The following is a 26,939-nucleotide window of genomic DNA, read 5'->3' as shown; positions in this document are numbered from 1 at the left end:
ACCACATGAGAAGTTGGAGACAGAATCAAGAGAACTTTAAAACCCACTTTTCATGACCTCTCTGACCTCTAAGTCAGAACATTGCTTTTCGTCTTCACTAAAAGCCACAGGAATCATTTCTGAGTCTTTATTTCAGAGCTGAGCCCTAGGTTTCATGTCAGAGGACTTGAGTTTCTTTCCTGGATATACAGACCCTTTCCATTTTTAGGCCTCCCCACTTGTACAACTAAGGGGTTAAATGAGGTGACCTTACAGACACATCTCTTATTTTAGCTTTGACATTCCATATTGCCATCTATTTTCTAAGTTTCTCAATTGGCTTTGGCTTCATTCTTTGAGAAGGGAGTCTAGCTTCCATTTTCAGATTGTAACCCTCTCTTCTAGCTTATTTGTAGAGTAAAAACATGTTCTTTTTGAACACCCGCTGAGGTCAGTGCCCAGGACCAGGCCCTGTGGTTGGGGGAATATGTCATTGAGTCCTACCTATGGCAGACCCAGGGCCTGGTATTGGCATAATTTGATGGAACTTGGAAAGTTCTACTGGGGCACTAGGTAAAAGCCAGTTCATTCAACAACTTCTTTGGGGCACATATTGTGTGTCTGTCCTTATACTTGACATTATTTAGGATAATAGTAACATATTAATACAGGCTATGTACTAAGCACTGAGCTAAGCACTTGACATGTTTAAGACCATGGCGAATGAGATTCCCATTGCTTGGGAATGGGCCACCATGAATTAAAGGTAGGGATAAGAGGCAAAAAACAACTGTAATATAAAGAATACCAAAAACAAGGAGGCACAGACAATCTTCCAGGAGCTATTCAGTGGGTTCTTCTACCTCCATGAATCACTGCAGCCTGGACACTGGTCCCAACTGTCCCAGCCTATTCAAGTGAAATTCTAGATCTGGCACTATTCAATATGGTAGCAACTAGCACCAGGTGGCTGTTAAACATTTAAAAAATGGCTTGTCCAGATTGAGATGTGCTGAAAGTGTCAAATTCACACTGAATTGCAAAGATTTAGTACAATAAAATGATGTAAAGTGTCTCATTAATAATTTTTTATGTGATTACATGTTGAAATAGTATTTTGGATATATTGAGTTAAATGCAATATATTATTAAAATTAATTTTATCTGTTTCTTTTTGTTTATTTTAATGTGACTAGCAGCAAATTTAAAATTATATGTTATATTTCTTTTGAAAATAGAAATATTTAAATATTTTCAAAGAATAATTTAGCTCATGGAAGTAGGAGTTACTAGGAGGGTACTGATGTGGCTTTCTCCTCCCATTTCTCATGGGGGAAGCTAGAGGGGAGTTTGTCTCCACCCGCTACAAGGGGTTTTAAGAGAATTGCTCATAGAGATGGAGAGGTGCTGGATGAAGGAAGACTGGCATCTTATTTCTTGGCTTAACTTCTCCTTAGCAGTGGGATTGCTGATCTGCTCTCTGTGCTTGTTTGAAAGGGAGGAAAAGATAACTGGAGTATGCGGTAGGCAGAAAAATGCCCCCTCAAAGATGTCTATGTCCCAATCTCAACAACCTATGAATATGTTATGTTACATGGCAAAAGGGACTTTGCATATTTGTTTAACATTAAGGACCTTGAGATGGGAAGATTACCCTGGTTCATCCAGCTGGATCTAATCTAATCCCATGAGTCCTTAAAAGTGGAGAACCTTTCCTGGCTGCTGTCAGAGAGAGGTGGGGTGACTGGGATGATGGAAGAAGAGGCTGGAAAAATTAGAAGCGTGAATGGTAGTCAATTTGTCATTGCTGGCTTTGAAGATGGAGGAAAGAGGACATGATCCAAGCAGATGGCTTCTAGAAGCTGGGAACAGCAAGGAAACAAATTCTCCCCTAGAGCCTCCAGAAAGGAATGCAGCCCTGCTGACACCTTGATTTTAGTCCACTGAGACCTGTGCTGGACTTTTATCCTATGGAACTGTAAGATAATACAGTTGTGTTGTTTTAAGCCACTGTTTGTGGTAATTTGTTATGACAAATTGAGAGATATTGAGAGAGAGAGAGAGAGAGATATTGGGTTGGAAAGAGGGTATAGTATTTTGGCACAGTAAAATTGCATGAGTTATTCAAGAGTTGAGTGGACATATTGGAATACAGCCAGGCTTGAGACATTCTGCGAAGACCCATCCAAGAGCCTGGATATAGCAAGAGGCTTTGGGGTATACAACCAAGAATAGTAGGTGAGGAGCTTCAGATAAGGTCAGGTTAGAGCAGCAATTAGGGATGTGTACTGGCGAGCCCTCTTTCCTGTAGGGCAGTGGTTGCAAACTTTTTGGCCCTAGAGACCGCTGCTACCATAAAAATCTAATGTCTTATGATCTGAGGTGGAGCAGAGGCGGCGATGCTAGCACTAGGGAGCATCTGCAAATACAGATGAAGTGTTGCTCGCTTGCCTGCCACTCACCTCCTGCTGTGTGGCCCACTTCCTAATAGGCCACAGACTAGTACCTGTTCCATGGCCCAGGGCTTTGGGACCTCTGCTGTAGGATTTCCTGAAGAGCTTATGCATGCATTTCAAGATCAGTTCGGGACCTACCACATAGAGATTATTACCAGAGACACTGAAGAGTGGGCCATGAAAGATCCATTAGCCACCTGTATCAACTTGATAGGCTAGGTTATGCTAAGTAACAAACAGCTTCCAAATCCTATAGCTTTATTCCTAGATCATTCTCCATGTTTGTCTCTATCCATTCTAGTGGGATCCATGCTTACATGTTCTTTGCTAAAGCAAGGCACGTATTTCCACCTAATTTCTTTTTTCCAATTGTAATTATACCTTTAATTAAATATCCAATAAAATAATAAAATAAGAATATTTATTTATTTATTTTTATTTTGAAAATATTTCTGTAAACTAAGAATTTTTAAAGGAAAAGCATCATTATGAAATTAAATTTGGAAAACTTGATGAAGGTGAATTGCAGTTAAATTAGATTTAAGCAAGAATTCTTACAAAATTAAGGGAAAATTCTATATTTGGATTGCTTCACAGGAATATTTATTTTATTTTATTTTTATTTTAAGTAAAAAAAAGTTAGATATTTATACAATCTATGAAGTGATCTCCCAAATTATTCTAGCACCCATCTGGCACTACACACAACCATTACAATAATATTGACCAAATATCCTATGCTACACTCTAAGCCCCCGTGACTGCTTTGTAACTACTAATTTGTACTTCTTCATCCCTTCACTTTAGGTTCCACCTAATTTCAAGGGGACAAGAAAGTGTAATCCTACCATGTGCCTGGGGTTAGAAATGGATATATTTATTGATCAGCACTAATGTCTGCCAATCTCCTTTTCCTTTCTATTCTTTTTTCCAGGCCTAAAATCTCCTAAAGAGAAAGGGCCCCAAGGTTAGAAGGGGAGAAGGAAAGAGAAGAGCATGTGCTCTTTCCCATGGCAAGACTCTCAGGTTGATGCTTACCTAGGATAGGAGAAGGTGTAGGGTGTGAATGATAAATTAGATATGTAATTGAGATTTTAAACCAGACTGGACTTTCCATTGAGGTATTGAAAATGAAAGGAGACTGGGGGCTTTTGCTATGTTGTTTTTAGGAAATTGAGAGTCATCAGTGCATGGATGAAGAGAGTATTTATAGAGAAACAAAGCTGTTTTTTTTTGGTGTGGCCCACTAATTTCAGACTCTAGTAAACCAACTACTTATCCATTTAATCCTCAAAACAATCTTTTAAAGTAGCCACTATTATTACCTTCATTTTATATATCACAAAACTGAGTCTCAGAAATGTTAAGTAATGTGTCTGGTAGCACACAGCTCAAGCAGCAAGCTAAAATTTAAACTCAGATCATCTGACTCGAAGTATACTTTTATTTTAATTTTTTAAAATTTTTATATTTTTATATTTTCTATGATAGTTGATATACAATATTATATTAATTTAAAGTGTACAAAATAATGATTAGACTTTTATATAACTTATGAAGTGATCACACTGATAAATCTAGTACTCATCTGACACCATGCATAGTAGTTACAGTATTATTGACTGACTATATTCTTTATGCTATACTTTACATCCCCATGACTATTTTGTTAACTAGCAATTTGAATTTTTTAATCTCTTTCTGTTTTAACCCATCCTCCTCAACTGCACTCCCATCTAGCAACAATCGAAATGTTCTCTGTATGTATGAGTTTGTTTCTGTTTTGTTTGTTTATTTTGTCTTTGAGTCCACATATAAGCAAAATCATATGGCATTTGTCTTTCTCTGTCTGACTTACTTCATACAACCCTCCAGGTTTGTCAATGTGTTGCAGATGGTAAGCGTTCATTCTTTTTTATGGCTGAGTATTATTCCATTGTATATATGTACCACCTCTCCTTTATCCATTTATCTATTGATGGACACCCAGGTTGCCTCCATATATTGTTTATTGTAAATGTACTGCAATAAACATGTGGATTTATATGTCCCTTCAAGGTAGTGTTTTGGGTTTCTTCAAATAAATACTCAGAAGTGGGATTACAAGGTCCTCCTTTATCTCTAATTATAGCTTTTGTTTTAAAGTCTATTTTGTTTTGTATAAGTATTGCTACCCCAGCTTTTTTTTGTTTCTATTTTCATAAAATATCTTTTTTCATCCCTTTACTTTCAGTTTGTGTGTGTCTTTTGATCTGAGTTGAGTCTTTTATAGGCAGCATATGTACGAGTCTTGTTTTCTTTTCCATTCAGACACACTATCTTTTGATTGGAGCACTTAATCTATTTAAATTTAAAGAAATTGTCCATAGATATATAGTTATTACTTTCTTCTTATTAATATTTTTGATCTTTTTTTTTTTCTTTTTTCTTCTACTTAAAGAAGTCCTTCCAGCATTTCCTATAATACTGGCTTGGTGGTAATGAATTCCCTCACTTTTTTCTTGTCTGCGAAGCTCTTTATCATCCTTTGAATAGCCTTGCTAGGTAGAGTAATCTTGGTTGTAGATCCTTACTTATCATCACTTTGAATATTTCCTACCAGTCCCTTTAGGCCTGCAAAGTTTCTGTTGAGAAATTATCTGACAGTCTTATGGTAGCTCCTTTGTAGATAACTGATTGCTTTTTTCTTGCTGTTTTTAAGATTCTCTCTTTGTCTTTCACCTTTGGCATTTGATTATAATGTATTTTGATGTAGATCTCTTTGGGTTCATCTTGTTGGGACTCTTCAGCACTTCCTGGGCTTGTATGTCTATTTCCTTCTGCAGTTTAGGGAAGTTTTCCATTATTATTTCTTCAGATAGGTTTTCAATTCCTTAATCTCTCTTTTTCTCCTTCTAGTGCCTCTACAATGTGAATATTGGTACCCTTGATATTGTCCCAGAGGTCCCTTAAACTATACATTTTTTGGATTTTTTTTTCTTGTTGCTGTTCTGATTGGGTGTTATCTGCTACCTTATCTTCTAAATTGATGATTCGATCCTCCGTTTCGTCTATCCTACTGTTAATTCTTCCTAATTTATTCTTCATTTCAGTTTTTGTAGTCCTCATTTCTGACTGGTTCTTTTTTATGTGTTCTATCTCCACTTTTATGTTTTCTATCTCCTCGTTAAAGTTCTTACTGAGTTCCTCTACTTTTCCCCTAAGTCCATTGAGCATCTTTATAACAAGTGTTTTAAACTCTGCATCTGGTAGATGGATGCCTTGTCTCCATTTTGTTTAGTTCTTTTTCTGGGTCTTTGCTCTCTTCTTTCATTTGGGACATGTTTCTTTGCCTTCCCATTTTGGCTGCCTACCTGTGTTTGTTTCTATGTATTAGGTAGTGCTGCTATGTCTCCTAGTCTTAGTAGAGTGGCCTTATGTAGTAGGTGTGCTGTGGGGCCCAGTGGCAGTTTTCCCTGGTCATTTGAATGGGGTGCTCCAACTATGTCCCTCGTATGGATTATGTGTACCCTCCTGTCGTGGTTGAGCTTTGGTTGTTGTTTGCACATCATTGTGAGGGACTGACCCTCAGGCTGATCGGTTGTGATGACTGGCCAATACCAGTGGAGGAATGAACCTTTGTGCTGGGGCTGACCCTACTGAGCAGATTTTGCTTTAACAGGGCTGTGGTGCCTGCCCTGTCTGCCCTTTAGGTGTGTTGTCCTCTGATGTGACCCCACGTGGTGCTCTGGCTCAGCACACGTATGTAGGCCGGGGCCTCCTGGGAGGGGCCCTGTCACAGGCCAAGTTCAGCTGAAGCCTGTGCCCTGCTCAGAGCCACCTGGCATGAGCCACCAGGAAATCGCAGATGGCTGGGCTTGGAAGTGCCTCCAGAGGCCAACCTGTAAACCGAGGCTGGCTGCTGCTAGTTTTGGGCTTGGGGTTACTGAGCAAGAGGTATGGGGCATGCCAAGGCCAGATGCTGCTTTTTTAGGTTTTGCGAATCTTTAAGAGATTTTAGGAAATCCTGCAGCATGAGCCAAGACAGGCCGTTTGTATGGAAAATCCACTGGAAGCGGTTTGGGTGGGACCCCACATTGGGAGGAGTGGGGTCTCAGGGAGTCACCAGGACAGGGTGACCTGTGTTATTTATGTTAATGAAGACCCAATATGGTGGCCGCCTGAGTTGGCAAGATGTGTGGGGGAGGGCTCAACAAAGGAATGATCCCCTCTGCCAGCACTTCTGTCTGGGAGAAAGCTGCTCCTCCTGTCCTCACCCTGCAGCCAGAAAAATCAGTTTCTCCCGGAATGTTCCTCACACCTTTCGAGCTGCTACCCTACTACTGGAGCTCAGAGCAAGTGAGTTTGTCAGTGGTAAGTCTCTCAGCCATCTGTCTCACTCAGTCACAACCTCCAATGATTTTCACATCCAGAAGTAGTGGGGACTTCTCTTTCCATCACTGGAACCCTGGGCTGGGTAGCCCAGTATGGGGCTGGGACCCCTTGCTCTTCTGAAGGGAACATTGCAGCCGAGTTATTTCTCCCTATTCTCAACCGCCACATGTATAGGTGTGAGACTAGCTTATTTTGCACCTTTGCCCCTCCTACCAGTTTCAAGATGGCCTTTTGGTGTGTCTCCAGTTGTAGGACTTCTGTTGAGCTAGACGTCAGGCAACTCCAAGTGATGGCTATTCTGTAGTTGTAATTTTAATATAGTCATGAGAGGAGAAAAGCACAGTGTTTACCTACTTCACCATCTTAATAGAGTGGCCTTATGTAGTAGGTGTGCTGTGGAGCCCAGTGGCACAGTTTTCTCTGGTCACCTGAGCTGGGTGCTCTAACTATGTCCCTTTTATCCAAGTATACTTTAAAAAAGCTATACTTGCTTTACCGTGTCACACTACTCTAAGTGACCCTCCTGAAGTAGACAAGGAGAGACACGCTTACACTGTGAGTTATCCCTTTGTGAGTAGGAGGGTAAAATTAGAAAGATCCTCAGAATGTAGCAAAAGGGAACTGACATTTCTGGGACACTTACCATGTGCCAAGCCCTGCTACATATTTGGCCTGCATTATTTCATTTAATTCCCAGGGCAACTCTGTAACGTAAGCAATTCCATTTCAATTTTGCAGATGAGCTAAAATGAAGCATCCAGAGATAATGTGCCTTGCCCAATGTCAAGCAACTAATAGACAAGATCAAAATCCAGTTCAGTCTGTTTTTCAAAACTCTCCATCCAGCAACAATTTCCCAATGAATGAGTTTTAGAAGAACTAGAGGAAGAGGAGGCCACAGTTTTGTGGAACAGTCTTGAGGAGGGCCTCCAGGGTGAGAGGATGTGGTGGAAGCAAGGAAGTTGGCAAGCGAAAGTGCAGGGATGAGAATTTGGGGACCAAGAGAAGGTAGATCTGATTGTCCCTGAGACAGTGTGGGCAAGAAGAAGGGCAGGTTGGAGCCAAATGGGGAGTTGTTCGGAATGTCAGGCTGAGGAGTTTGGCTTTGTTTTCTCAGACCATGGGAAACCATTTGGAGTGAGGTCTGATGTGCTGCTGGAGGAGGAATAGGAAGCCCGGAGTCTGGGGTTTCTGGGGCTGCCCCTGAGCCTTAGTGCTGGGGCTTTCTGCCCACAGAGTTATCATCACCTAAGCAAATAGAAAACAATAGGAAGGGGCTAGTTTAGGTAGAAACATCCCTCAAGACAAAGGCATGGTCAGGGTTGAGGGGCATCAATGGAGGAAGATTCCAGATACAACAGGACAAAGAATGGAGGCCAATGAGGCAGGGAGGGCGCATAAGTCATCAGAAAGAATGTGGCACATATTAGATCTCTTCCAGAGTTAGTCTTGTCATTTACTATCTGTGTGACCCTGGGCACATAATTTAGCTTTAATGACATTGAAATAAAATAAGATCTGAAATTAAACGAGAACCTGCAAATTTCCTCCCTTTATTTTAACATGCTTCAAAACGTAGCCCCTTTGGTTTATCTGACCTTAATGAGCTCCTTTCCTGCAGGGCAGTAGGGAAACCTAACATTCCAATCGACAGTCTCTACTAGTCTATTCAGTCTTCTTTCAGTGAAAATGTTTCCACTTTTCATTTTTATCTTCCTATTAGACCTGATATAAATAGTCCCTTTGGGGTTACTGAATAACTCTTTAAGTAAATGCTCAACCTTTCAGAGTTTCACTTCTTCTTCTCTCCAAAATGGCACCTGAGTATTTAAGGGGTTTACTGTATTCTCAAGGCAGTAGTGAGAGGGGCCTGAGATCTGTATAGTGTCCTCCACATCCAAGAGTTAGTCTTGTCTGCTTCCTCACTGGTGGCTACTAAGGTATGACTGGTTTCTTCCAGTCTCCTGGGTGATGTGCTAGTAGAGTCTGTGGTGTTGGCCATTTGTTCTCAGGTCACAAAGTTCTTGTTCATGGAGGGCTTTTTCTCTGGATCCTAGGCCTCTGCCCTCTCAATACCTTTGTGTACCTTCATTGGATCTCCTCTTTGAGGGAGAGTCAGGGATGCTGCCTTAGTATCATTACCCTGGCTATTTCCTGCAGTCACTGTTGTGCCATCCCCCTCTGCCACGTTGGAAAGATTTTAGGAGTGGCTCTTCCTAGAGACTTACAGACTTCTGCTAGTAGACAAGGTATATGGGCCTTTAGTTCTTTGGATGGCCTTGGCTTTCCCCTAGACCTATCTAATTTATCTCTTCAAGGTGAGATTGCATTTAGAGGGGAAATGTAGACCACAATGACCTAACTCCAGTCAATCTCAGAAAGTTTCCTCTTATCCCTTTTCAGTCAATACCACTATCTCTTCAACACATACACTATTCTGACTTTTATCACTATAGATTACTTTTCCTATTCTAGAACCTTTCACTTTGGACTTTATTCTGTTCCACTTATCTCTTTGTCTATTTTTATTCCAATATCATACTGCTATGATATACTGCCTTGAAGTTAGGTAGTATAAATTTTCTAATATTTTTATATTTCAAAATTGTTTTTGCTATGTATGTACTTTGAATTTTCATATAAATTTTAGAATTACCCTTTCAAAAAAACATGCTTGAATTTTGATTGAGATCTCATTGAATCTGTAGGCCAATTTGGAGAAAGTTGACATCTTATTTCTACTGAGTCTTCCAATCTATGAATATGATCTCTCTCTCTCTTTCTTTTTTTTGTTCTTTCATTCCTCTCAGTAATGTTTTGTTGCTCTCAGTATAGAGGTCTTTTATTATGTTTATTCCAAGTATTTTATATTTTATATTTTGTGATGCTATTGTTAAAAGTATTTAAAAAGATTTTATTTTCCAATTGTTTGATGATAGTATAGGAGTTCTTTTTAGTGTTTGCTAAGCTGATGGGAGATAAGCCATACAAGGGCCACAATGGAGAGATGATCTCTCTGAAAGTGAATTCAAAACAGAGGGGAGCGGAACTGAAAGATGGAGAGAGAGGGGAGATAGGAAGAGAGGGAAAGGAGGAGAAACAGAGAAAGAGAGAAAGAGGAAGAGAGAAAGAGCGAGCAAACAGTAGCTCTGAAGAAACGATTTGAGCTCTTGTATTTAATTTTGCCACAGCCAGGTCTACCCTGGACTTTACTGGGAACAGTAAATTTATTTATTTTTGCTGAAGTCATTTTGAGCTGGATTCCTGTCACTTGCTGCTTGAAAGAGTCCTGACTAATTCAATTTCTGACTTGGCTCAGCCTTGCAGACTAGTGTGGATGTGAGGCAATGAGTTCCATGCCAATGAAGAAAAGAAAAAACATGGGTCACCAATTCTTATTCCATCGTCCCATGAGTGAGAGCTGTGGGCCTGCTGATTTCCTCACTAGGCAACCTACTATGTGAGCCCATTGCTTAATTCTATTATTTTATTTTCTCCACTCCCTCCCTCCCTCCCTTTCTCCCTTTCTTCTACAAAAGCACAGGCTAAGACATATGGAAGAATTAAAAAGCCAACATTTTCTCTGTTAGCTGGATTGTAGTCCTACCATTTGAGATACAACAGATCTCAATTTTATTGAGAAACATGTGATTTGTTTTTGCATCTCTTGGGGCTTGTGGCATCACAAAAAGCACACTAACTTTTGATGGCTGCTTCCTCTGCAACCCAGGGATGTCATTACCTCTTGTTAAATTATTTTAGCCTAGACCCTCCTTCTGATTGTGGGGGAAAGATTTGGGGGTAGGAATGAGGAATGTGTGTATGGGAAGAACTTGATATTTTCTCCAGTAGTTTAGCCATTCATCTATTCAACCATCCATCCTATTAGCACTGAACTTTTATTGGAGAGAAAGATAAACATGTATTGTGTGTGTTTTATATACATTATCTCATTTGATTCCCATTGCAGCCCTTTGAGGTAGACATTATTATTACTCCCATTTTTCAGATAAGGAAGCTGAAATTTAGGGTGTTTAAGCCACATATAAGTCCAGACAATGAGAAAGTAACAAAGCTGACATTCAATCCCCTAATGCCCATACTCTTTTTTCATTTTGAGAAGCTGCTGTCTTGGTTTTCTGTGGGTGAGGTCCATGCTAAACAGTGCTAGGGAGAGCTGGGAGGATTACCAGTGACCAGGTTTGAATCTTGTCATCAAACCTAGTAGGTAGTAGAGGGGCTGAGACAAAGTGTGAATAGCTATAATACAAAGTAGAAAGTAGAAGTATCTTAATGTAATAATACTAATATTCAGGATATAGAAACAAAAAATGAGAATTCCAGAGAATTCTCTAAGTCTTAAGTTATTCTTAAGACTTCCAATGTTCTTCATGCTTTTTTTTTTTTTTTTGAATTTTTATGGGTGTATTTGCGCCAAACTGATGGCATATGCTGTGGAGTAAGATCTCAAATGCTGCATTCTTCATTCTCTTGCTCATTATTATTTATAGTTAAATTTTTTGTTTAAGAAATAAGAAATACTAAGTTAGTGGAATAGAATTATAGCCTATAGTGGCTTTAAAACACAAGAAAATGCCAGCAGACATTATTGAGTAGTGTTTGAATAATGTAACATTGAGATCTCCTAGCAAGGTTAACAGCGCTAAGGAATTACTTGTCTTTCAAAACTTGTTATTTTTTGGAACACCACTCATAGGATTTATGTAAAGTATACTATGCATATAAACCTATTAATATTTATTTTATTTGCAATAATAACTCAACATTAGCAGCAAAAGGGCATCAAACACACACTGATAACACAATGACAGTTACGAGTAAGACTGACTCATGTCAACCGTCAACTTCAACTCTGCATGTCAGCGTATCTTGCTCTTGATTTTGACTTGACATCAGTGGATTCCTTTCAACTAGTAAGGTCTTTTTATTGATAAGCTTTAATTCTCACAGGAGAATTATGATACTTTTTTTGGTCGTTGTTGTTTTCTCAATGGAGTTTTCTTGGGAGTTAAGATTTAGAGAAATATTTAAATTTCTTGAGCTATAACAAGAAGGAATTTCTGAATGAATATACTAGCCTCAAGGCAGGCACAGATATAAGCTAGAGGATTTCAGGAAGGTAAATATAATGGATATCTGTACAACTCACAGTAGACTTCCTACAGGAACTGCCATTTGAGCTGGTCTGTGAAGGGTGCCCAGGATTTAGAGACTGGAGGTGGGGATAAATGTATGGGGGAAGGCATGCCAGGTAGAAGGCACAGCTTGAACAGAGAAAGATTGAGAAGCTGAAATTTGGGGATACACCAAAAAATTAGACTCACCTTGAGCAGAAAGTTTGTGAAAGGGAGTGGTTCCAATAAGATTGGAAGGATAGAGTGGGACTTATTCTCTTGGACCAGGGTGTGTCTCATATATCATTTACATTGTAAAGTAGGTACTCTAGGGTTATTTGTTTTCATGTTATGATGAGGAAATAGGTTCACAAGTTAAAGGATTTGCTTAAGGTCACACAGGTAATAAATAGGATAAGTTGGGGAACAAGAACCCCACAGAGCACATGGTCTAATGTCTTGCCCACCACAAGAACACATTGGAAGTTTGTAGAATGAAGGAGTCAAGGTGGCTTTCTTAAATGTCTGTTGAGTTGAATCGATGTGTAGAAATTAGAGGGAAATTAGATTTTGGTTCGATATCAGCAAATACTTTCAGGAAAAACAGGCTTTCAAAACAAGTTATTTTAACAAACCACTTTTTGAGATATCTATTTGTCTATCTGTCTGTCTGTCTGTCTGTCTATTATCTACCTGTCTGTCTTACTGATGTTGTGAATTTGTAACTGATTGTGGTTCCCTCTTCCTTTTGGCCACAAGGAAGCTTAATGTCAAATTTATGGCTCTATGGAATGGATGGTCTGCCTTTCTGCATGCTAATCTTACCCCTTGCTTAATTTTTTTCTGCCCCTTTGTCCCTTTGCATTGGATATATTCATTCGAGCCACTTCAAATTTGGATATAATTAACTAATTAATTGGTAACAGACTGAGAAATTCTAACAGTCAAATGTGTAAAACAGGATAATGTGCTGCCTGTGAGGTCGTGAGTTCACTGCCATCAGTAGTGTGTAAGAAGAGACTGGACGACCATTTGGCTCAAATATCCCTTCAGTTCCAAGATGTTTTATTGTAAGAGTTGGAAATAGGTCCTATTTTCACTGATCCTACAACCATCCTTGCAAAAAGTTGCACCCTTGTTTCCATAATAAAATCCTCCTCCTCTCACAGGCCTGAGGTCCTCTGGTTACAGAGGCTAATGAGGCTCTAGGGGTTGGGATACAGGCTGCCTGGCACTGGGGCAACAGTACAGATGATATTAAGAGCATGTGACTAGCAGTGGATTGATTGAGTAAGCAGATGTTAAGGTTTTGCTGATAATGATTCATTACTATTTGGGAAAAATCTAATAGGGATGCTTTCACTCTAAGAATTAATTAGTTTATGCTTCATCAGTCATATTAAGCAGAGTGTAAATGGCCCTTCTGAGTACAGAGCTCTCCAGTTAGGGGAATTAGCATTTCTTCCACCCAGCAAGACATGAGAACAGGGAGCTTCCTTCCATGGAAGAGCAGGCAGAGGGGAAAGGGAGGAACAAGGAGACAGAGAGGCATGCATACCTGATGTTTGCCTTCCCAGCACCCACCTGCTTCCTCTTCTGCTTATAATTTGGAGATGTTCCCTTCTGCCACTCTCAATCCATGCTAGGGTAGGACTCCTCTCCAGCTCAAGCTGGGAGGGAGAGCATGTAATCAAAGCTGGGTCAATCAGTCTACTATATTACCTGAGCCATAGTGATTGGTTCAGGGATGTACATGTGTGGCTCAATCAGATTCCACGAGACTTGAGACATTTGCTGGGTATCTAGGGAAAGCCATTCTCTCACTTTTCCCAAAGAGAAGTGAGGTAGAGCTGCAGCAGCTATTTGTGACTCTAGCCTGCAAGCCACTGAGTCATTCCAGCTCACTGTGCCACATAGAGCAGAGACCACTGTTTCCACTGAAACCTGTCCAAATTACAGATTTGCCAGCAAATATGACTGTTGTTGTTTGACGCCACTAACTTTGGAGCTATTTGTTATACAGCAATTGATAACTAGAACAGTTCATTTCCCACATTTTTGACTCTAGACTAATCTTTCCTCATTACAAACGTGATCATCTTGCTCCTCTGCTTAAGAAATTCTCAAAAGCCTGCAAGTTAAAGACCAAACATCTTTGTGTGGTCTTCAAGGCCTTTCTGGTTCTACCTTTGAGATTTCATTTCCCTATCCTTACTCTCAGGAATCCTACCCTCTGTGACATAGAACTGCTTGTAATTCTCTAAACAGCTCATATTCTCTCAGGCCTCTGAGTCTGTATGTGCTCTTTCCTATGCCTGGAATGCCTGTCCTCTTTCTATCAGATGACACCTCTGTGGAGAAGTCCCTCTCCTCTTTTTTTCCTTTTTTTGAAATCCTATTAGTCAAATGTTAACCCTTGTATATTAATCATCATATTCTTTCCTTGTACCATTTTTGTACATATTTTTTGTTTTACTATATGGAAAATTTCCATACTGACTCTATTTTCCAAACCTTCTTGTGGAAAATTTTGTTTTCATCATCTAATTTCAAACTTCCAACAACTCTTTCTTGTTCTGTTTTTCACTAGGTCTTATACTTATTTTATGCTTTTTGCTTCATAGATGAACTATCATATTGAATCTCTCTGCTCTTCTGTATGCTGAATTATTATAGCTTCCTTGTAGGTTTGTTTTTCTATATTTCTTAGTTTCTTGCTTTCATGTTGGTAGCTTGCCTCAAATGTCTGGTGTTCTGAGTTGTCCATTCATGTTTATAAAAGCATGGCTTGAAAACCCTGAGGACATAGGGCTTCGAGGGTGAATAAGAAGCTGTTATTACCTGGGAGAGCATCAGTGTCATAAAGTGGAGGCTGAAACATCCCCATGAGCTGCCTTTGGTCTTCCCAGATAGTTCCTGTCAACTGAGAATACACTCTTCTTTTTCACTGGGTGATGATTAATGCTTTGCTGTAAGGAGTGGTGGGAGGGGTGATGAACATTATAAAGATTTCAGATTAACCCTGTCTATTCTTTTCCTGATCTGCCATCTTGCCCTCCATCTTCCTTGGCAACTTTGCATCTCGAACATCTCCGGTTGGACATGGCAGAATAGCTTCTGTTGGCTGTACCCTCATTCTTATGTGTTCCAGATTGCCTCTTCTTTCATTCTACTTATCAATTTTCAGCCAGTTTCTGTATTCTAGAAATACATGAAATTGCTTTTCTATTGATATCCCACTCCTGTTCTCTTTGTTGTATTGGGTTTGTGCCTTTTAAATTCCCTCACTGACATTTTATAGCTATCTCACCAGGCAGAGGCAAGAGATGCCTGGCCTACATCAAGAACTGAAAGTTCAAACTATGCCTTCCTGCTCTGGAAAAGACTTTAGAGACCACTGTGTAAATCTGAAATGGGGAAATCAAAGTTAATGCCTGGCTAAGAATGGATGGCTCAATAGGGAAGTGATAGAGGATAAGTACATCAGTTTAGAGCATAGACTCTAAGACCAGATGGTCTGAGTTTGAACCTGGGCTCCATCACTCACTAGCCATGGGACCTTGAGAAAGATATTTAACTTCACAGAGCCCCTATTTAGTCATCTATAAAATGGGGATAAAAATAATAATTTTATAGGGGTGTAAGAATTAAGTGAGTTAATATATGTGAAGTGCTTGGGATAGGGCCCATCACAAAGAGTTGTTTATTAGTGGAGAAACTTAGACTGGAACTCAGATCTCAGCCAGTCTTAAGTCTTACATCAATCCTTTTTATGAACTTCTTCCAGGTGAAGTTTCTAAACAAATGAAAATACAACTATTGCTCAGTGAAGTACAAAGTCTTCATCCTGGTAGCACAAACCCTCCCCAGTGTGAGTCCTCCACCACCCTCACCTAGCCTTTCTTCCTATTGCCTCAGACTCCTCTTCCTCTTGCTCTGTCTAAGCCATGCCCTTCTAGGCTAGTCCCCCTTGTCCTGCTTCACCATGGCTGATTGGAATAGCTCCTGGACACAGTCTCTGGGGCCCACCATTGATAAATACGTTATAGCAAATGGCACCCTCAAGTACCTGGAGAATTCCTCTTGTCTCTTCTGCTGCTGCCTTTGCTGAGCTTTAAATCTCTTTAACAAAATAGACTTTTCTCCTGTTTGTGTCTTGGCTCCCATCAAAATTGTGACTCCCCGGTAGGCAATATTTGTGGCTTAGTCATCTTTGTTTCTTCCAGAAGGCTGGGGAAGTAGTTCACACCTGCTAAGCAACAGGAGCAGCCTGGAGATGGGTAGACCTGGTTGAGATCTGAACTCTACCAGTTAATAGCTATGTGTTCTTGGGTAATTAAATTAACTTTTCTGGACCACCACTTCCTTGTATGCATTTTGAGACTCAAGACGCCAAGCCCTGTACAAACCTAAGGAACTGTGAGAGGATTATTCCATTGAGGATATGCTGATAATGAGACAAGCTGAGAGCAATGCGATGACAAGGATTCCCAGTGAGAAGAATGGGTTATAAGAGCTGAAACCTCAAAGATCTATTAGAGAGGACTTGGCAGAGGCAGGTTGTGATGGCCAGGGGAATTGGCCAGATAGATTCTGTGCCTGTAGGCACATATAGGAGGTGATAGGCAGGTGACTGAGATGACAGGAATTTTGAGTGTAGCTGATTAGGAGTCATGAGAGATGACTAGGATGGAGAAGTTGGGAGGAAAGCAAATTTAAGGACCAGGTGAGGAGTTAAATTTGGGAAATACAAAGTTTGAGGTAAGATTCTCATACAGATGCCCCATTAGGCAGTTGAAAGTATAAAACAGCTGCATGAAAGCAAATCTTGAATGTCTTCTGTGTTGAACTGATTGTTGGTATGCTAGGAGAGGATGAGATACCTGAGAGAATGTGAAGACAGATCAGACATCTAAGGACAGAATTTTTGGGAAGAGAGACATCTTTTCAAGTTTTAGGCTAGAAGTGTAGCCCATGGAAAGGAAAGACTGTTCTGAGATATAGCAGGGGACCAGGAGAATACTGTGTCTAGAAGCCTGGGAGGTGAGAATTTCGAGTGAATGTTGATTATTGATTGGGTATTTGATGATATTAAGAAATATGTGAATCTTTTTAGATGTGATAATGGCATCGTGTTTGTTTGTTTGGTTGTTTTAAAGCCCTAACCTTTTACAGATACATACCAAAGGATTTACAGGTGAAATTATATAATGTTTGGTATTTGTTTTGTAATAAACTGGTGGGCTGTCTAAAGGTGACATACTTTAGATTCAAAGATACAAGTAGGTTGGAAGTAAAGCATGGAAAAGATACACCATGCAAACAGTAAAAAAGAAAACTAGAGTGGCTGTACTATTATTAAAAGAACAGACTTTAAGACAGAAACTTGTTATTAGAAACAGAAGAATAACATTTTATAATGAAAAAAGGTCAGTCCATCACGAAGATGTAACAAATATAAAAATCTAACAGCAGAACCTCAATACATGAAGCAAAAAACTGACAGAATTAAATAATAATATTTGAAAACTTCAATGTCTCATTTTCAATAATGGATAGAATAATGCTGAAGATCAACAAGAAAATAAAGGCTTGAACAACACTATAAACCAACTAGGCCTAACAGATATCTATAGAGCACTTCATCCAACAAAAACAAAACACATAGTCTTCTAGAGCGCATATAGAACATTCTCTAGTTCAGACTATATACTAGACCATAAAAATTCTTAGTAAACTTAGTATAGAGAATATAAAAACAATAGAGAAAGTCAATGAAACTAAAAATAATTCTTGGAAAAGATTGACAAAACTGATAAAACTTTAATTAGATTGACCAAAAAATAGAGAAGAATTAAGTGACTAAAATCAGGAAGGATATAAGAGAATACTATGAACAACTGTATGCCATCAAATTAGATAACCTAGATGAAATGGACAAATTCTTAGAAAGACATAAACTGCTAGAACTGACGCAAGAGAAATAGAAAATCTGAATAGACCTATAACAAAAAGAAATTGAATTTCTTTCTTTCTTTCTTTTTTTTTAGGCAAGGCAACCCTTGGTCGACCTCACAGATTGCAAGGACCTTGCTTATAATACCTTATTTTTGAATTTCATTTTTTACCCCTACAGCACCTGGTCTTCCTAGGTGGTCTCCCATCCAAGTACTAACTAGGCCCAACCCTGCTTAGCTTCCAAGATCAGACAGGATTGGGCTTGTTCAGGGTAGCATGGCCATAGACTAAGAGATTGAATTTCTAGTTAAATTCCCACAGAGAGAATACTAGGACCAAATAGCATCTCTGGTGAATTATACAAAATATTTTTTGAAGAGAAATGATATTTAGTTATCTCTTGGTATAGTCTCATAAAGCATTCATAGTGTTTTCACAAGTGCAGAGGGCGAGGATTGTTCTCAGCCAACATTTACTAGTGATTCTGACACACGCAAAAAAACTCCAGATCATCATGCTTTATACTTACTTTCAATTTCTGCACTGAAAAAGAAAAGGCAGGTGAAAACAATGACAGGTTTCAATGATAGTGATTTCATCTTTACCTTTAAATTGATCTCTGCTCTTGGGGGCAGAAGGGAAAAAGAAAGACTGGAAAATATCAAAGCATGACAGTGAAATGGTGACCAAGACATTCTCAGTCTGGCTCTATCAAGGGCTCTAGGATTCTGGAGACGTGTCCTCAAGGCACAAGTTTGTAAACCGTGACACAACAGTTAAGACACATTAAAAAAAACAAACAAACAAACAAAAATCCTCACAATTCCATTCTTAAAATCAAGCACAAAAACCAAAAGTGAAATACAAGGTCACACATGTGTGCGTCTGCTCTAAGGGGCTTTTTGGAGGCGATTACATAGTATGGTACATGCTCCAGAATCACGTGACATCTGCGCCACACAGGACTCCAGCTTTGCGGACTGCCAGGGCCGGGTGCACCCTCCTCTCCCAGTGCAACCTCATTCTGCAAGGCTATGGTGGGGCGGTGGTGGGGGTAGGGTGGCTCTTGGGGAGAGGGGAGTAGGATACAACCTCCCTTGATAGATGGCAGGAGTCATGGGAGCAGAGTCTGTGTGCTTTTGAGGCTCTGTCTCTGGACTGTTCCACACTCAGGCATTGCTGGACAGTGGGTTTGAGTTATGCTCTATACACTGTTTAAGTGCTCACTTTATTTTTATGTGCAAACTGTCACCATCTAAAGCTTTCAGGAGGATGTGTACAGATGCAAATACCCTGAAGAGAGAGGAGGGTCATGGGGAGTTAGGGCCCCTCCCTCTTGAGTGTGGTGGGAGGTGTGGGGGCCTTACAGAAATATTTAGAGAAATGACTTATTCTGTTGCAATTGAACTCTAGTCCCTGATTTAGTCTGTCCAAAGGCAGGAGTTTCTCAGTAGGTGATTTTTCACTTTTTTGATGGAGGTGTGAAAGATTGTGACCGGTGTGTGCTTGTCCAGCCAAGTCAGGCTGCTGGAGCCGGTGTGCATTTTGGATCTTGACTCTGGACTCAGGATCTAGACGTACACCATCATGTCCATGCCACCCAAGGCAAAATGCTCGTTGTCTGGTGACCAGGCCAGGCAGACGATAAAAAACATTGTTCTTTGAGTAGCTGTCACTCAACCACTGCCTATCTCCGGGGCTGATAGCTATGCACTTTGGATAAACATCCAATTTTGCGACTCCCAGTCTACTGTAGCTTCATGTCGTGAGGTTGGTATACTGCACCAAGTCATCTATTCTGCAGCTCACCAGCTGCCTGAACTAGTCCACAGTCATCCTGGATATGTGGTTTGTGTGGCCCTTCCCAGAGACAGAGTCATTCTCCTCCATCTCGAAATCCCAGTAATTAATGTGTCTGTCGTGTCTCCCAGAGTAGATGTAGGACCTGCCACCATTATTATGCACTGTCAGCACTAGACTGGATTTGATGTGACTATTGATGATCTTCAGGAGTTTGCTGTGGTTGTTTTTGTCCAGGTAATTTTGTACCCAGACAGGGAGATGCTGAAAAGTCGGCCCTTCTGCCGCAAGCAGCCTAGCTGCTGGTCTAGAACATCGTAACCCATCATAAACACGTTGATGACACAGTTCACCTTGACGTCAAATATTTTAGAAGTTTTGTCTCCGGAAGCAGAAAGCAAATGGGTGCTATCAGAACTCCAACTAATAGCATAGATGCCTCTGTTGTGAGCCTTGCTCTTCCCAGGGTACACATTCTCTCCTGTCTTTCCATCATAGATGTATATCTGGCCAAAGGCTCTGGCCATGGCAAATCTGTTTCCTTTGAAAGAGAGCTGCACACAGTTCAGAGAGGCTGTGGTTGCCAGTTGTAAACTTGAACTTGAAAGACGATCTCTCAAAGAACACGGCACTTATCGTGGCTGCCTGCCATTTCTGAATATTTAAAGAAAAGTTAATAGTAATACAAATTCTTCCAAATAGCAGAAGGGAGGGAACACTTCTCAACACATTCTATGAAGCCAGATACCATATTACCAAAATACCAATATCAGAAAAAGACAACACAAGAAAACTACAGATCAATATCCTTCATGAATATACATGCAAACATCTTCAATAAGATATTAGTAAATCTAATCCAGCAACATATAAAAGGCTTACACACCATGATCAAGTAGGATTTATCCTAGGAATATAAGATTAGTTTAACATCTGAAAATGAATCAATGTAATATATCATATCGATAGAATGAAAGACAAAAACCATGTGATCATCTCAGTAGACACAGAAAAATCACTCGACAAAATCCAACACTATTTCATATTAAAATCACTCAACAAACTATGAATAGAAGATGTAGTGGGTTGAATGGTGCTCTCCGCCTCTTGCCATATGTCCATATCCCAGAATTTATGAATGTGATCTTATTTGGAAAAAATATCTTTTCAGATGTAATTAAGAGATGAGATCATCCTAGATTACCTAAGTGGGCCCTATGTCCAATGACAAGTACCCTTCTAAGAGACAGAAAAGACACAGAGACACAGGGGAAAAGGCCATGTGAGGATGGAGGCAGAAATTGAAGTGATGTGTCCATAAGACAAGGAACTCCTGGAGTCATCAAAAGCTGAAAGAAGCAACAAAAGATTCTCCTCTAGAGCCTTTGGAGCAAACATAGCACTGTGACACTTTTATTTCAGACTTCTGGCCTCCAGACTTGTGAGAGAATACACTTCTGTTGTTTAAAGCCACCAAGTTTGTGGCAATTTGTTAGGGCAACTATATGCAGAAAAGAACTCTCTCAACCTAATAAAATGCATTCATGAAAAACTCACAGCTAACATCATACGTAATGGTGAAAGACTGAATGCTTTTCCTCTAAGATCAGGAGCAAGACAAAGATATCTGCTCTCATTATCTGTATTCTAGCTAGGACAGTTAGGTAAGGAAAAGAAATAAAGGCACATGCAATTTGTAAAAGAGAAAGTAAAACTATCGATTTGCAGATCACATGATTTCATATGTAGAAAATTTTAAAGAATTAAAAAACTATTGGAATTAATAAACTGGTTTAGCAAGATTACAGGATACGTGCTCAGAAATTGATAGAATTTTTATATACTTGCAATGAACAATCTGAAAATGAAATTAAGAAAACAATTCCATTTATAATAGTATCAAAATGAACAAAATATTTAGGAATAAATTTAACCAAAGAAGTGTAAGACTTGTAACTAAAACTACAAAATATTATTGAAAGAAATTAAGAAGATCCAAATAAAAGGACCCATATCCTAAGTTCATTGATTAGAAGACTTAAAATTGTAAAGATGGCAGTATTTCCCACAATGACTCAAAAATTCAACACAATCCCTATCAAAATTCCAGTTGGCTTCCCCCCCAGATATTGACAGACATCTTAAAATTTATACGGAAATGCAAGGAACCTAGAATAGCCAAAAAAGTCTTGAAAAAGAACAAAGTGGAGGGCTCACATTTCCTGATTTCAAAATGTACTACAAACTTACAGTAATCAAGACTGTGTGGTACTAGCATAAGAACAGACATATAGATCAATGGAATAGACTTGAGACTTCAGAAATAAACCCACACATTTACAGTCAATTGATTTTTGACAAAGGTGCCAAGACAATTCAATGAGAAAAAGCATAGTCTTTTTAACAAATGGTTCTGGGACAACTGGATAGCCACATGTAAAAGAATGAAGTTGAACCACTACCTGAGATCATTAACAAAAATGTATATATATATTTTTAAGAGACAAAACTTGATTTAATAGAAATTTTGTTTATAGTTCTTACATTCTCAGTGTGAGCTGAGCTGGAACCCACTTCCTCACCCAGAAGTGGCCCAATCCTGGAGGCAGAAGAGAAAGGGAGGGGGTAAGGGTTAGGGTGGGGGGGCGGTCAGAGCTTGGGCCCTAGGAGCCCCATTCTTCTTCAGTGCTGGGGATGCTGGGGGCACCACCCTCTCCTCCTTTGGGATCCAGGAAGGACAGTAGATGGAATCTTCAGCCTGGGACTTCTCTTCCACACTCCCCATTTCCCCAGATTAGAGGGGAACTAAGAGACCTGGGGAGAGAAGGGGAAAGAAAAAGACAAAGATGTCAAGAAAGATGAGGGCCAGGGGTGAGGGCTGAAGGAGAATCAGTTAAAACACCAGTTGAAAAAAAAAAAAAAGAGGGTGGAACAAAACCAAAACCCACCTCAAATTTGACCCCGCCTGGAAAAAAAGGAAAGTTCTTCAGTTTCATAGAGATGTTATTTAGCTCGGCCAGTTCTTTGGCCGAGGCCAACCCTGGAAGCAGTGGTGTGGAAGCTTGGGCCTCAGGCCAACCCTGGAAGCAGTGGTGTGGCCCCTATAGCTCATCCTTGGCCTAGACAACAACAGCATTTTCCTCCTCCTCCTTTGGCCTCTGCTCCTCATCCTGCTTTTCTTTCATTTGCTTTTCCACCATTTTTGTGGCACCCTATGTCTTGTTGATAAACTTCTTGGGATAGCCCTTGTTGGTGGTCATGAGGAAGTTGTTGAAGATGGTGCTGGACTTGGCCTGCTAGAGATCTAGGCCCAGCACAGGGAGGTGGTCATAGGCATAGATGTTGCTATCAAGGGAATACTTGAGATTGTCCAACTGCCCTTGTAATCTGGGTTGCCGATCTGCCAGGGCTTCCATTCGCCCTTGTATTCAGGTTCTTAGATCACTGGTGGTTCCCACTCTCCATCCATCTCTTCAACTCAGTCCTTGGGCTTCTTAGCATCAGCGTCAGGGTTGTGCTTGGACTTGTTCCCATCCTTAGGTTTGGAGTCTGTGGTGTCATCAATGTTGGCCTGCTTGTCCCAGTCTTTGGGCTTTGAAACATCAGGAACCTTTATCTTCTTGGGTGGCAGGAAGTCTCAATCATTCTCCAGGGAGCCTGATTCCACCTGACTGCTGTCAATCTTCACCTCATAGGTGTTATCAGGTCACACAATCAATGTGTCAGGTGTGTGAATTCATCATCCTTGCAATGGATGTCCTTATTGATCAGCACGTTCTTGCCCTTGTGCTTGAAGATGACATGACTCTTCTTGGTGCTGGGGCCATAGATGTCAGGGCCAGACATGATGCTGTATTCAGTGTCTCCTTTCATATCCGTCTGGTCCAAAACATCTGGAAATAGCTTTATGTAGCCACCCCCATGGTCGATGTTCTGCTCATGTTTCACGGTCAACTGTACCACCAACGTCTGGTCCTTGTTGCTGAAGTGCTTGAATCTGGCTGACAGGGCATAGAAAGTGGGCATCCTGGCTTGTCTGCAGCCCTTTATCTTTGTCCAACTCATTGTAGAACTTGCTGGCACTGAGAACATATTTTCCAAAATTCGACTTGTGTTTGGATTCAGTCCAGCAGTCGATCAGCCCGTCTCTGTCCAGAAACTGTTCCTTGAAGTAGAAGACGGGTTCCTTGACAGCCAGGCTGAGAGGGCCGAGCAGCAGTAGCTCAGGTAAGAGCATGGTGGGCTGAGGGGGCAGTGGTCCCTTAAGCGGGTCTTCCAAAAGCAACTCTGTAGCAGGGACCTCATTTACAAAATTAAGAGCTAAAACTATAAAACTCTTAGAAGAAAACAGAATTCAATATTCTGACCATAGGTTAGGCAATGGTTATTTAGATATGATACCAAAGCATAAAAAAACAAAAGAAAACACCCCAGATATATTGTTCTTAATCAAAATTAAGAATTTTCTGCTTCTGAAGACATTGCTAAGTAAATGAAAAGACTACAGAATAAGAGAAAATATTTACAAATCATATGCCTGAGATAGGACTTGTATCCAGAATATGGAAAGAACTCCTATAACTCAAAAATAAAATGATAAATAACCCAGTTAAAAATGGGCCAAGGATATGAATAGACATTTTCCAAAGAAGTTATACAAATGTCCAATAAGCATATGAAAAGATGTTTGACATCATTCGTCCTTAGGGAAATACAAATCAAAAACACAAGATATACTTTACACGCACTAGGATGATTATAAAAAAAGAGATAATAACAAGTGTCTGCAAAGATGTGGAAAAAGTGGAATCTTCCTACATTCCTGGTGGAATGGTGCAGGTGCTTTGGATAACAGTTTTACAGTTCCTCAACAATGTTTCACGTGAAGTTTCCATGTGACCCAGAAATTCCACTCCTAGATATGTATCCAAGAGAGATAAAAACATATGTCTTCATGAAACTATTCATAGTAGGAGAATTATTCATAATAGCCAAAAGGTGGAAATAACCTAAATGTCCATCAACTAACTGATGATGGATAAACAAAAAGTGGTATATTCATACAATGGAAAGTTAGTCAGCAATTAAAAGGAATGAAGTATTGATACATACTACAACATGGATGAATCTTGAAAACATTATGCTAAGTGAAAGAAGTCAGTCACAAAATATCACACACTATATGATGTCATTTATATTAATTTCCAGATAGACAAATCCATAGAGACAACAAGTGGATAAGTGGTTGCCAAGGGCTGGGAGGAAGAGAGAATTGGAAATGCCCGATAATGGGTGCGGTGTTTCTTTTTTGGGGAGTGATGACAGTGTTCTAGAGTTAGATAGTGGTGATGGTTATATAACTCTGTGAATACCCTAAAAACCACCGATTGTACACTTTAAAAGGTTAAATATTAAAGTATGTCAATAAAGCTGTTAAACATTTTAAATTATTTAAAACTGAATAAAATTAAAAATTTACTCAGTCACACTAACCACATTGGAGGGTGTTCTCTTTTATGGGGCTACCTGGGAGTAGCTATGCTCTTATGGAGATAACCATGTTTTTACAAGCTAGAGCACCCAGGGGCCAAAGTACTGCAAATTATGTCCTTTCAAATCATTTCAAATTATGTCACTGTGATCCTAATATGCTTTTATAATTCCACCATAGCTTTTGCATGTGAATTAAACCCATTGCAGTCTAACAGAGTTGTATGCTGTTCTTTATGACTTGAGACTAGAAGCTTCAACCTATACAGGTGACAGGCTGGTGATCAAAAGGGAAACATCTCATTTAGGGCAGCATTTGTCTGGAGAGCCAGTCCCCACAGAAAGAGACCCCTACCATTGCACTACCCCACAGTGCTATTGGGAGGTCAATAGCTACTATTAATTAATACTCTTTTTGGGACATCTATGTGCTAGGCATGACATTTTCTAACAGTGTGCATTTGCTGTCTCTGTTGATCTCCTTGGCAATTTGTTTACAATTGAGGAAATGGAGATTTAGAGTAGAGGTTAGAAAATTTCTCAAGGCCATATAAATGGTAAGTAGCAGAACTAGGATTCAAAAGCAGATCTGTCAGACTTCAAAGACTATGCACTTGCATTGTCCAGGTAACAGAAGTGCTCAAAAAACATGAAATGATGATGCTCTTATAATTTACTCAAAAGGCCAATTGGGTTTGATATTCATCCTGGGGAGGAGCCAACATTGCAGTTCTTAAAGAGGCGGGATATGTTCTGGGGCTCGATTCTTGCAAGTCTCAGCATATTCTTTCTGTAGATTGCTTCTGGGAACTAGGAGCCATGGGCTTGAAGCTGCTCCTGACACTCTAGCTCTTATTTGCCGTAGGGGTCATTTGTAAAATATAGCAGAATGTTCTGTGCCTTGACACATTGACTCTGAGAAGCAAATGAAACCATTTTCATAAAGCGTCTTGCAAAACTGGTCACCCTCTCATTTTGTTTCCATGTTTGATGGGGTTCTCAGTAATTGGTACCATTTATGGAACACTCCTGTGTGCTCCTTTCCAAGGAGTTTTGCTCTAAAGGGAAGGAGAGAAATGAAGTAGTAACTGGAGGGAAAAGTGGGATTGGGAGAAGCTGGGTTTTTTTCTTTAATAAGTGAATGAATGAATGAATGAATGAACGAATAAATAAATAATAAGACTATGTTCATATGCTGAATAGAATGACCCAGTAGAGAAAAGGAATGTGATGACATGAGAGAGAGAAGAAAGATGGTTGAAACCGCGTCCTTGAGTAGGCAAGAGGGGGACTGGATCTAAAGCACAAGCAGAAGGACTGGTTGTAATTAGATATTTTGCTGAAATCCAGATATCCCATACTTACAGGATCTTCCAGGCTCTACCCCAAGGAGGGAAGTAATGGGTTTTGGGGAAGAGCTTAGCCAGAGGGTGACTGGATATCTAGCACCCTTGAGCTTAGCCAGAGGGTGACTGGATATCTAGCACCCTGTACTTCCCATTGAGAGGCCCAGGACAGGCTGGATAATTTCTCTGAGACCCAGTGTTGGCCTCAGGGGTAGGAGAAAGGGTGCTGATAAATGGGCTGCTTTTGTAAAATGCAGATGATCCTGACTGCTCCACAGAGTTGCAGAAAGTATTAAACAAGATAATGTAAGCAGAATACTTGGCTTGGAAAATAAAAGTGATTTCAAGTCCATCATTGAGAGATAACCATGTTTACCATTTTGATGTATTTTTGTACCAGT

The 26,939-nt window shown here is 40.0% G+C and overlaps 3 pseudogenes; all 3 read right to left on the bottom strand.

Moving 5' to 3' along the window:
* Positions 1-18,071: 18,071 nt before the first annotated feature.
* On the bottom strand, positions 18,072-18,190 carry LOC112482827 (annotated as a pseudogene).
* Positions 18,191-19,166: 976 nt separating this feature from the next.
* On the bottom strand, positions 19,167-22,487 carry LOC102894000 (annotated as a pseudogene).
* Positions 22,488-22,821: 334 nt separating this feature from the next.
* Positions 22,822-23,939, bottom strand: LOC102893754 (annotated as a pseudogene).
* Positions 23,940-26,939: the final 3,000 nt, after the last annotated feature.

Source organism: Pteropus alecto, unplaced genomic scaffold (assembly GCF_000325575.1).
Source record: "Pteropus alecto unplaced genomic scaffold, ASM32557v1 scaffold155, whole genome shotgun sequence".
In the NCBI taxonomy this organism is placed as follows: Eukaryota; Metazoa; Chordata; class Mammalia; order Chiroptera; family Pteropodidae; genus Pteropus; species Pteropus alecto.
This window is presented reverse-complemented; position numbering and strand designations above follow the sequence as displayed.